The sequence below is a fragment of the Procambarus clarkii genome, chromosome 87 (assembly GCF_040958095.1).
Source record: "Procambarus clarkii isolate CNS0578487 chromosome 87, FALCON_Pclarkii_2.0, whole genome shotgun sequence".
NCBI classification, from domain to species: domain Eukaryota; kingdom Metazoa; phylum Arthropoda; class Malacostraca; order Decapoda; family Cambaridae; genus Procambarus; species Procambarus clarkii.
Window position 1 is genome coordinate 9,341,976 of NC_091236.1, and position 10,146 is coordinate 9,352,121.

The window sequence follows — 10,146 nt, forward strand, 5'->3', positions numbered from 1 at the left end:
TATATAGTCGTAATGGCTTGATGCCTTCTGGGAAAATTACTATTTCTATAATGATGCATTGTGGTGCTCATCTAATAAATAAGACAAGCCCATTTCAAAATGGCTTAATGTTACCTCAAAGAAGTCAATTATTAAATGTTAAGATGAGTTCACTAATGAACAAATCCACAAGGGCCGTGACGAGGATTCGAACCTACGTCCGAGAGCATCCCAGACGCTGCCTTAATCGACTGAGCTACGACATGGTCAAAAGAATTGTAACCAGAAGTTCTACTGAACTTACTTGGATCCTGCAGCCTCTCTGAGACACAAACCAGGATTTTACACAATTCCCCCATGCACTCGAGCTATGTCGATAGGCCGTTCTACCTCTTCGCCCTTACTTCATTACACACACAAATCATAATAGTGTGATGCATCATATTAACAAATTCGCAAGGGCCGTAACGAGGATTTGAACCTACATCCGAGAGCATCGTAGGTGCTGCCTTTATCGACTGAGCTACGACGATTAAGGCAGCATCTGGGATGCTCTCGGACGTAGGTTCGAATCCCCGTCACGGCCCTTGCGAATTTGTTAATTTGATGCATCACACTATTGTGATTTCTGTGTGTAGTGAGTTCACGATTAAGAAATGGCTTTAGTCAAGTAAATTCAATTTATTTTCTGTGTTAGCATTTTGTCGTGGAATTTACTTTGCTGTGGGAAATTAAACAATTAATAGAATTTTTGTATGTAAGCTTATTAAATATTGTAATAAAGCAGGATTGTCTTATTATATTAATCATCGATTGTTTTATAGTATTTTTATGATTTTATTGGAACTTAGATGTAAGTTTTAATTATATTTGTATTTACACTGTTTAAGTTTTAAGTGAGCTATGCTAGAACACTGGCAGTGTATTGTTTAACTGATTAAGTTGAACTGTATTTGCATCGGCAAAAAATATTAAGGTGCTTAAGTGTCTTAAGAAAATCTGGCTTTCAGAGAGGTTTCCATTATACCAAAAGTTTTTGTTGTAGGACAGTTGAAACTTATATGCTCAAGATCATAATAAAAAACAAAAGTACCGTATGTGCCAAAGATTTGTACGTGTATGATTTGGTGTTAGAATTTTATTTTCCTCCATAAAAAGTAACTTTTGTAATGTAAAAAATGTATTTGAAGAGTATGGCAATTACAGTAATATGGAAATGATAAGCTGTTTGAGTGTTATGACTGTTTATATGGTAGTAAACTGTTACAAATAAACTAGATATTGGTTGTTGCTGTAACTTTCAAATAAAGATGAAATTTGTTGTGTATGTCTGAATTCCCCCTTGTAGCATCGTACTTTGAATTTAATTTAATTATTCAGAATCTCCAGTTAATCCACTTTGGTTATCCTCCAAAGTGAACAACATGCAGGCATCTCTACTTTCCTTCATGGTTCAACAGTCTCAATTAATCTACGTTAAGAATAGTTTTGTTACATGTTTTGGGAAATATAGGCTACTAATACTTGAAAGCAAATTCTTTGTTTCTGTTTGAGCATGAGGAGTGGCTTTGTACAAAGAAACCTGCTGTCAAAATGTCATCTCGGACTCATGTGGTATTGGTCGCAGAAGTTACCTATTGAAGCTGTTTGAAATTTTGTTTGGTTCAGTGTCATTATGCCTTTGAGTTGGTATGATTCAAGTCCTCCTAAAAATGGTACATGCATATTTACCTGTGTGCTTGTGTGACAGCAGGATTAGCTCTAACCCTTCTGGATATCTGAGAAAGCAACTGCAATTTCAAGACTTGCTAGATTTTGGTTTAGTTAAATTGGTATGAACTTGTCTTCAGTTAACTGCATGAGTACCTCTTAGTCCCTGTAACTGTTGTTTCTATTTCAATTATGTGCACTATTGAAGATGAAGAAATAACCAGTGTTTTTCACTCGCAATCTCACAAATGCAGTTATTTTTGTTTTTGTAATTTTCAGTATCTAGTAATTTGACTTCAGTATTTTTCTTGCAGTATGTAAAGGTTCAGCTTTGAATAAATAATTATGTGGAGCCATTGTAGAACTGTAGCACCATTAAAGTCACATGCAAAAGGATCTTTTCTTTGTGCTCTTACTGGCATCTTGAGTAATGTCAATATAGAACTGAAGTTAATGGTCAACTTAGGATGTTATTAGGTACACTCCCATGTAAGGGGAAACATTTTTTAATATTCTCCTTGGTAACTGTTAAACTAATCAACCTGTCCTCTTCCCCCACCAACAGAGACTTGTTCGGCTGAAGGCATAATGTTAAGCTCCTCTTTAGTAAATACAGAGATAAAATATTTAAAATACTATTCATTTCTTCGTCATTATTGGTAATCTGACCTGTCTCAGTTTTTAATGGACCCTAATCTTCCCTAATTTAATGGACCCTTCCTTTCCCTAATCTTTGTTCGATATAACAAAATTTAGTTGGGAAAGTTAGTCTTGAGCTAGTTACAAAATTCAATGCACATCGTCACAAATATGCATTCTCTGCACTTCAGTGGACGGGCATTGTGTATTGCTTTACCCAGGGCCAACTATGATGGTAAGATGCCTCTGCCTGTCATACTTTAGTTACTCCACTGCCCCCGCCTACCAGCCTTGTACCTGTTGCCTTACAATCTTGGACCTTCCAAATTTTTGTAGGAGGTAGCTTACATAACTTCGGTGCAATCTAATTATTAAGCACTTGTGCCTGTACAGAATATGAATTTCTCCTTGCATTTCTTTGACTTGCTTTTCCAGCATCCACCTATGTCCTATCTTTCTCTCAATATAAAGCTGTCCTTGTCCACCTTGCCTATTACCCCCAGCTGCATCTTGTATGTTGTACTGTACGCATATTCCTTCTTTCTTCCCATCTCTAGGGTGTGTGTGTGCGTGTGAGAGGGAGGGAGTGAGGGAGTGTGTGAGTGAGAAGAATGGCAGTGTTTGTGGAGCGTGCGGGCGCGCGGACTAACCTTGCGTAAACATAGACTCTCCCCGCTGTAGACTTCCAGACTTAACTAATGACCCCTGCAACCTCCCCCACCTACCATTCTCATTCTCTCTCTCTCTCTTTATTTATATATAAATATATATTGAGTATAACCTTGGATTGTCAATCAGCAATCTGAGAGCAACAGTACACCGAGAACTTCAACAAGATCTTGTAGATCTGAGGCAAAGTGAAATCAACACCAGTAATTCCATCTATCATCATACTATCATGCATGAGGAGCCACACATCTATAGATCATCCAATAAAATCAGCAGACTTCTAGATGTTACTACTGCTCGGCTTAGGCTCCGTTACAAGTAACCGATCTCATTATCTGCTGATGTAGACCTGACTAAATGTAAACTGTGTCAAAATTATTCGCACAACCCTCCGTCACTATGTGATGGAGTGCGAAAAGATACGTGAAGTACGAGACAATTCTATAACAAATGTTCCAAAGATGTGTAAATATTTCATTCAAAATGATCTGCTACCAGAAATTTTAGCCAAATATCCCCAGTTTGCTAACTGTAGGTAGTAACTAAGTGATTGTAACCTATCCACCGCTGCCCACTGGATTGGGGGGCGGTGTGCAGGACAAACATATCAATTGTGACACTAGCTCTCCACATATGTCAGTTGCTTAATTTAGAAACCGTACTTGTGGTCGATCTCGAACCCAATGATAATTCGATGTCTATTGAATTTTGTAACTTGCTCATCAAGATTGTAACTTGCTTAGCTAAATGAATTGTGGGGTTCAGTCCCTGAGCCCATTATGTGCCTCTGTAACCCTTTCCGCTACCGCCCACAATATGGGTATGGGGTGCATAATAAATGAACTAAACTAGACTAACTCACTTCATCGTTATTTCTTTCTTGATCTTTCTCTCTCCTCTCCCCCTCCCTCCTTCCCTCAAAACCGCCTTGTTTGATCATTGGCCACAAGGCGATGATCAAACAAGGTGTGGGCATTACACCACAATGTTAAACTACACCTTGGGGGAAGATTAGGGGGGAGGTGGGTAGTGTTGGAGGTGCAGTCTTGAAGGCACCGGGTCCTGCACCATTGCAGGTACAGAAACGTGTAAAGAATTATTTGCAGGGTTTAGTTTCAGCTCCTAAGCTCCTCCTTTCGTGCTGTCGGTCGTCTAATCTAATGATTCCCTTCTCATTCATTTCTAGTCATATATGCGCTTATATCCTCACACTAAAGGCTGTTTCCTCGCTATATCTGTGGGGCTCGCTGAAGTTTCAAGGGTAAGTTAGACTTACATGAACTTCGGTTTATATTATCCTGAAATTACCTGAAGGCCACCATCTCCCTAGTAACCTCGTCGGGGACAGGAAACAGGCAACTTGTCAAAGGTCCCCCCCCCCCCCCCCCGCTCCTATTATTTCTGAGATTTGTTTATATTTGGAATTTAAACAGAATGTCTGCGTTTATGGTTTCAGCGAGTAGGCGGTTCCATGTTTATAATTCTATGGATAAATAAAGAACTCCCTCTCCTACAGTATGGCTCGTTAAGCTTGAAGCTGTTGCCCCTTGTACGTGTTACATCTGACCGTCTGAAGAAGTGGTCTCGATTAATAATATCCTCCAATTTGTTAAGTATTTTAAGTGTCGCTGCAATCAGCCCTGTCATGTTAAGTCCACTACGGGCTCACCATAGCCCGTGCTACTTGGAACTTTTTGTTCCAAGTAGCGAATCTTAACAACTTAAACAATCTGTCATGTCTGGTATGCAGTGTTATTCCTAGTATACCGAAGCACTTATCTAATATAATGACTCATCTAGTATAATGAAACGTCCATCTAATATAATGAAGCACTCATCACCTTAGTATGTGATATACAGGTTCTGAAAGCATCATTGTACCTTACCTTGAGATGGTTTCGGGGCTTAGCGTCCCCGCGGCCCGGTCCTCGACCAGGCCTCCTCATTGCTGGACTGGTCAACCAGGCTATATAGATATATATAGCCTGGTTGATAGCTATAGCTAATTATAGATACCTATAATTAGCGTATATTGCCTATCTCCCGGATATATATTTACTGCTAGGCGAACAGAGGCATTAGGTGAAAGGAAACATGCTCAACTATTTCTGTCCCGCCCGGGAATCGAACCCAGGATCCAAGATTGGGAGTAGAGAACGGAGCCAACTATACTAAGGACGTAAAATATTGGTACGCAATGCATCTCATACTCATTTTGTGAGCGGTAGTTTATTGTGCACCTCATACTCATTTTGTGAGCGGTAGTTTATTGTGCACCTCATACTCATTCTGTGAGCGGTAGTTTATTGTGCACCTCATACTCATTCTGTGAGCGGTAGTTTATTGTGCACCTCATGTTGACCAGACCACACACTAGAAGGTGAAGGGACGACGACGTTTCGGTCCGTCCTGGACCATTCAACAATCGAATTGATAATGGTCCAGGACGGACCGAAACGTCGTCGTCCCTTCACCTTTTTAGTGTGTGGTCTGGTCTAGATACTTTAGCCACGTTATTGTGACTCATCGCCTGCTTGTGCACATCATACTCATTGTGTGAGCGGTAGTTTATTGTGCACCTCATACTCATTTTGTGAGAGGTAGTTTATTATGCACCCCATTACTCATCCTGTGAGCGGTAGTGCAAAATGATGGTTGCAGAGAGCACAGAAGGTCTTAATCAGACTTGGTGGATGGTGTTGAAAAAGACTTGCAGTTATATGCCAACATAACTAATTTTTGCTCTGTAATTGCTGTGTAATAACACTGTTCATTGAAGTTACACACACAAGGACATCACAGTAACATATGACTATATCCAACTTCCAAGATAAAATTTTTGGAGCAAGATACCTGGTTGATACCTGGTTGATGGGGTTCTGGGAGTTCTACTCCCCAAGCCCGGCCCGAGGACATACTTGACTTGTGAGAGTTTGGTCCACCAGGCTGTTGCTTGGAGCGGCCCGCAGGCCCATATACCCACCACAGCCTGGTTGGTCCGGCACTCCTTGAAGGAAACAATCTAGTTTCCTCTTGAAGATGTCCACGGTTGTTCCTATAATATTTCTGATGCTCGCTGGTAGGACGTTGAACAACCGTGGACCTCTGATGTTTATACAGTGTTCTCTGATTGTGCCCATGGCATTGAATGGGCACGTACCGCTGGGAAGACAATGGCACTGAACCAGCCTCCTGGGTACCTTCTTTATTAGAAGCAAAATATGGAAACTGTGCAAGAATTTCATATATTTTTTTAATTAAAATCAAATAATGTTCCATTTTAAGTAACATTATCATAGAGATTTCTCTAAATGACAAAATGTTCACAGTGTATAAGATGATCTAATGCGTGTGCCTGTCTTTGTCCCCAGGCTTGACAGTTCAGGTCATCAAGAACGCTATACAAGCTGAACAGTCAAAGATGGTTGTTGCCGGGCAGTGTTGGAGGTGCGGTAATACCTCTCAGTCTACAGGTGTGTGGACCAGAGGGGCTCCGGGAGGCAGTGTTGGAGGTGCAGTAATACCTCTCAGTCTACAGGTGTGTGGACCAGAGGGGCTCTGGGAGGCAGTGTGCACCACCGCCGCTGGAAACTAACCATAACAACAACACATTAAAGATAAAAGACGAGACGTTTTTGACCACAAATATGTTATAACACACCTCTATGGGGAGGGGGCCCTCCCGGCTGTGTAGACAGCACTCGGGAGTCGTAGTTCTAAGGGCTCGGGTTCGATCCCCGGCGGAGGCGGGAACAAATGGAGTTTCTTTCACCCTGATATTCTTATTCACCTAGCAGTAAATAGGTACCCGAGAGTTAGATAGCTGCTACGGGCTGCTTCCTGGGGATGTGTGTACTCACCTAGTTGTGCTTGCGAGGGTTGAGCTATGGCTCTTTGATCCCGCCTCTCAACTGTCAATCAACTGATGCACAGGTTCCTGAGCCTACTGGGCTTTATCATATCTACACTTGAAACTGTATATAGAGTCTGCCTCCGCCACATCACTTCCAAATGCATTTCATTTGTCAACTACTCTTGACACTTTAACAAAAAAAAATCCAATGTCTCTATGGCTCATTTGGGCACTCAATTTCCACCTGTGTGCCCCTTGAGTTAAATATTCTGTTTTTATCTATCCTATCAATTCCTTTGAGAATCTTGTATGTGGTGATTATGTCCCCTCTAACTCTTCTGAATCCTAGCGATGTGATGTTTAATTTCCGTAGTCTCTCCTCGTAGCTCATACCCTTCAGTTCGGGTACTATAGTCTGGTGGCAAACCTTTGAACCTTTTCCTGTTGTGTGTGTGTGTGTGTGTACTCACATATTTGTGCTTGCGGGGGTTGAGCTTTGGTTCTTTGATCTCGCCTCTCAACTGTCAATCAACTGGTGTACAGATTCCTGAGCCTACTGGGCTCCATCATATCTTCATTTGAAACTGTGTATGGAGTCAGCCTCCACCACATCACTGCCTAATGCATTCCATCTGTTAACTACTCTGACACTGAAAAAGTTCCTTCTAACGTCCCTGTGACTCATGTGGGTAACTCAGTTTGCACCTGTGTCCCCTTGTTCGCGTCCCACCAGTGTTCAATAGTTTATCCTTGTTTACCCGGTCGATTCCCCCTGAGGATTTTGTAAGTTGTGATCATGTCTCCCCTTACTCTTCTGTCTTCCAGTGTCGTAAGGTGCATTTCCCGCAGCCTTTCCTCGTAACTCATGCCTCTTAGTTCTGGGACTAGTCTAGTGGCATACCTTTGGACTTTTTCCAGCTTCGTCTTGTGCTTGACAAGGTACGGGCTCCATGCTGGGGCCGCATACTCCAGGATTGGTCTTACATATGTGGTGTACAAGATTCTGAATGATTCCTTACACAGGTTCCTGAACGCTGTTCTGATGTTAGCCAGCCTCGCATATGCCGCAGATGTTATTCTTTTTATGTGGGCTTCAGGAGACAGGTTTGGTGTGATATCAACTCCTAGATCTTTCTCTCTGTCTGTTTCATTAAGTACTTCACCTCCTATTCTGTATCCTGTATCTAGCCTCCTGTTTGCACTGCCTAGTTTCATTACTTTGCATTTACTCGGGTTGAACTGTGTGTGTGTGTGAGAGAGAAAAATATATGTAGTAGATATAAAAGGAAAAACAGATTGGTTAGAAAGGCAGGGTTCAAGAGCTAATAGCTCGATTCTGCAGACACAAATAGTAAATAAAAATAGTAAGTACACATACACATACCTCTGTACACCAATAGATTGACCGTTGAGAGGCGGGACCAAAGAGCCGAAGCTCAACCCCCGCAAGCACAACTAGGTGAGTACACATAAAAAGACAATAAGCTTCATATAATCATATATCAACACTAAGGAATGTTCAGCCTCGACACTCTCTATACAGTATATGGTTCACCATAGTAAGGGGCAGGACGCCTGTTAGGCTTATCGAGGTCTCTTAAGGCCAACTACGTACTAACCTTTCCCAGGAAGCGAACCACAACAGTTATTTAACTCCAGGGAACCTATTCACTCTTAGGTGAACATAGGCATCAGACGAAAGGAAACGTTGCTTAAACGCTTCTGTCCTGCAGTGAAAATCGAGCCACAATCCTTTCAATTTTGACCGGACTGCGCTGACCACTGTACCATAGAACCAAAACAAAGCTCTATTAAAGTTCACAACCCCGACCATTACCTTAATAGACCCTAACCAGCAACACCAAAATAATCGCTAGAAACAGCGACAATAGGAGTTTTGATATGACAGAAGAAATTCCCATCAAACACTCACATTAAGTTATCAAGAGCCAGCTCACACCTGGGTACGTCTCTGCATCAACACAAACAAAAGAAAACTGCCAATTCACGCCCCGTCTACAACCGTAGCCGACCAATGAGAACACAGGAACAGATTACCGTGTTGTGTTGTTAGGGTAACCATCTCTTCGATAATTACTCCCGCAGCTGTGGCGTGGTGCCCACACTCACAGCTGTGGTATGGTGCCCATACCCGCAGCTGTGGTATGGTGCCCATACCCGCAGCTGTGACATGATGCCCATACCCGCAGCTGTGACAAGGTGCCCATACCCGCAGCTGTGACATGGTGCCCATACCCGCAGCTGTGACATGGTGCCCATACCCGCAGCTGTGACATGGTGCCCATACCCGCAGCTGTGACATGGTGCCCATACCCGCAGCTGTGACAAGGTGCCCATACCCGCAGCTGTGACATGGTGCCCATACCCGCAGCTGTGACATGGTACCCATACCCGCAGCTGTGACATGGTGCCCATACCCGCAGCTGTGACATGGTACCCATACCCGCAGCTGTGACATGGTACCCATACCCGCAGCTGTGACATGGTGCCCATACCCGCAGCTGTGACAAGGTGCCCATACCCGCAGCTGTGACATGGTGCCCACACCCGCAGCTGTGACATGGTGCCCATACCCGCAACTTCAAAGGCAAATATGGCAAGTTATACTGAAGACGTCACTGCTAATCCAGTCGATAGCGGGAGAGGCGGTTCTCAAGAGCTGAGAGAACAAGTAGGAGAGTATACAGACAACCACACTCACACACACACACACACACACACACACACACACACACACACACACACACATACTAAGCAAGTTCAAATCCGGATGTCCGCCCAAAAGACATTGAGAGTCACACGTACACACATGTACACCAACAATTGAACGTTCTGGTTGAGGTACGCTGGGGTGAGCGTCCCCTGGAGGAGTGTGTTTGACTTGGCGGACCCACTCACGCCGGGGGGGTCCATCGGATGCTCTCTCGTCACCTTCCTTTTCGCCTTCATATATACCACCTTCCAGCTGACATTGTATGCTCCTTTGTCTTCTCTTGTGCATAAAGGTGCAAAACGGAAAGGAAGGAATGTTGATCAGGATATATATAATAGACGCAAGGTGCACGAAACTTGGCTAAGCCCAATGATGGCGTTTATCTGGTGGAAGTTAATTGCAAGAAGCGAGCAGAGGTCAGTGGCCGCACTAGCACATACATAAGGGGGGACCAAACATGTCCTGGTAAGACTACTGCAGCAGGCGGTGCAGAGGGAGCACCTGGACGCTCCACGACTTGCCCGCTGCCACTTACACCTGTCGCATCTCCTGACGAAGAGCC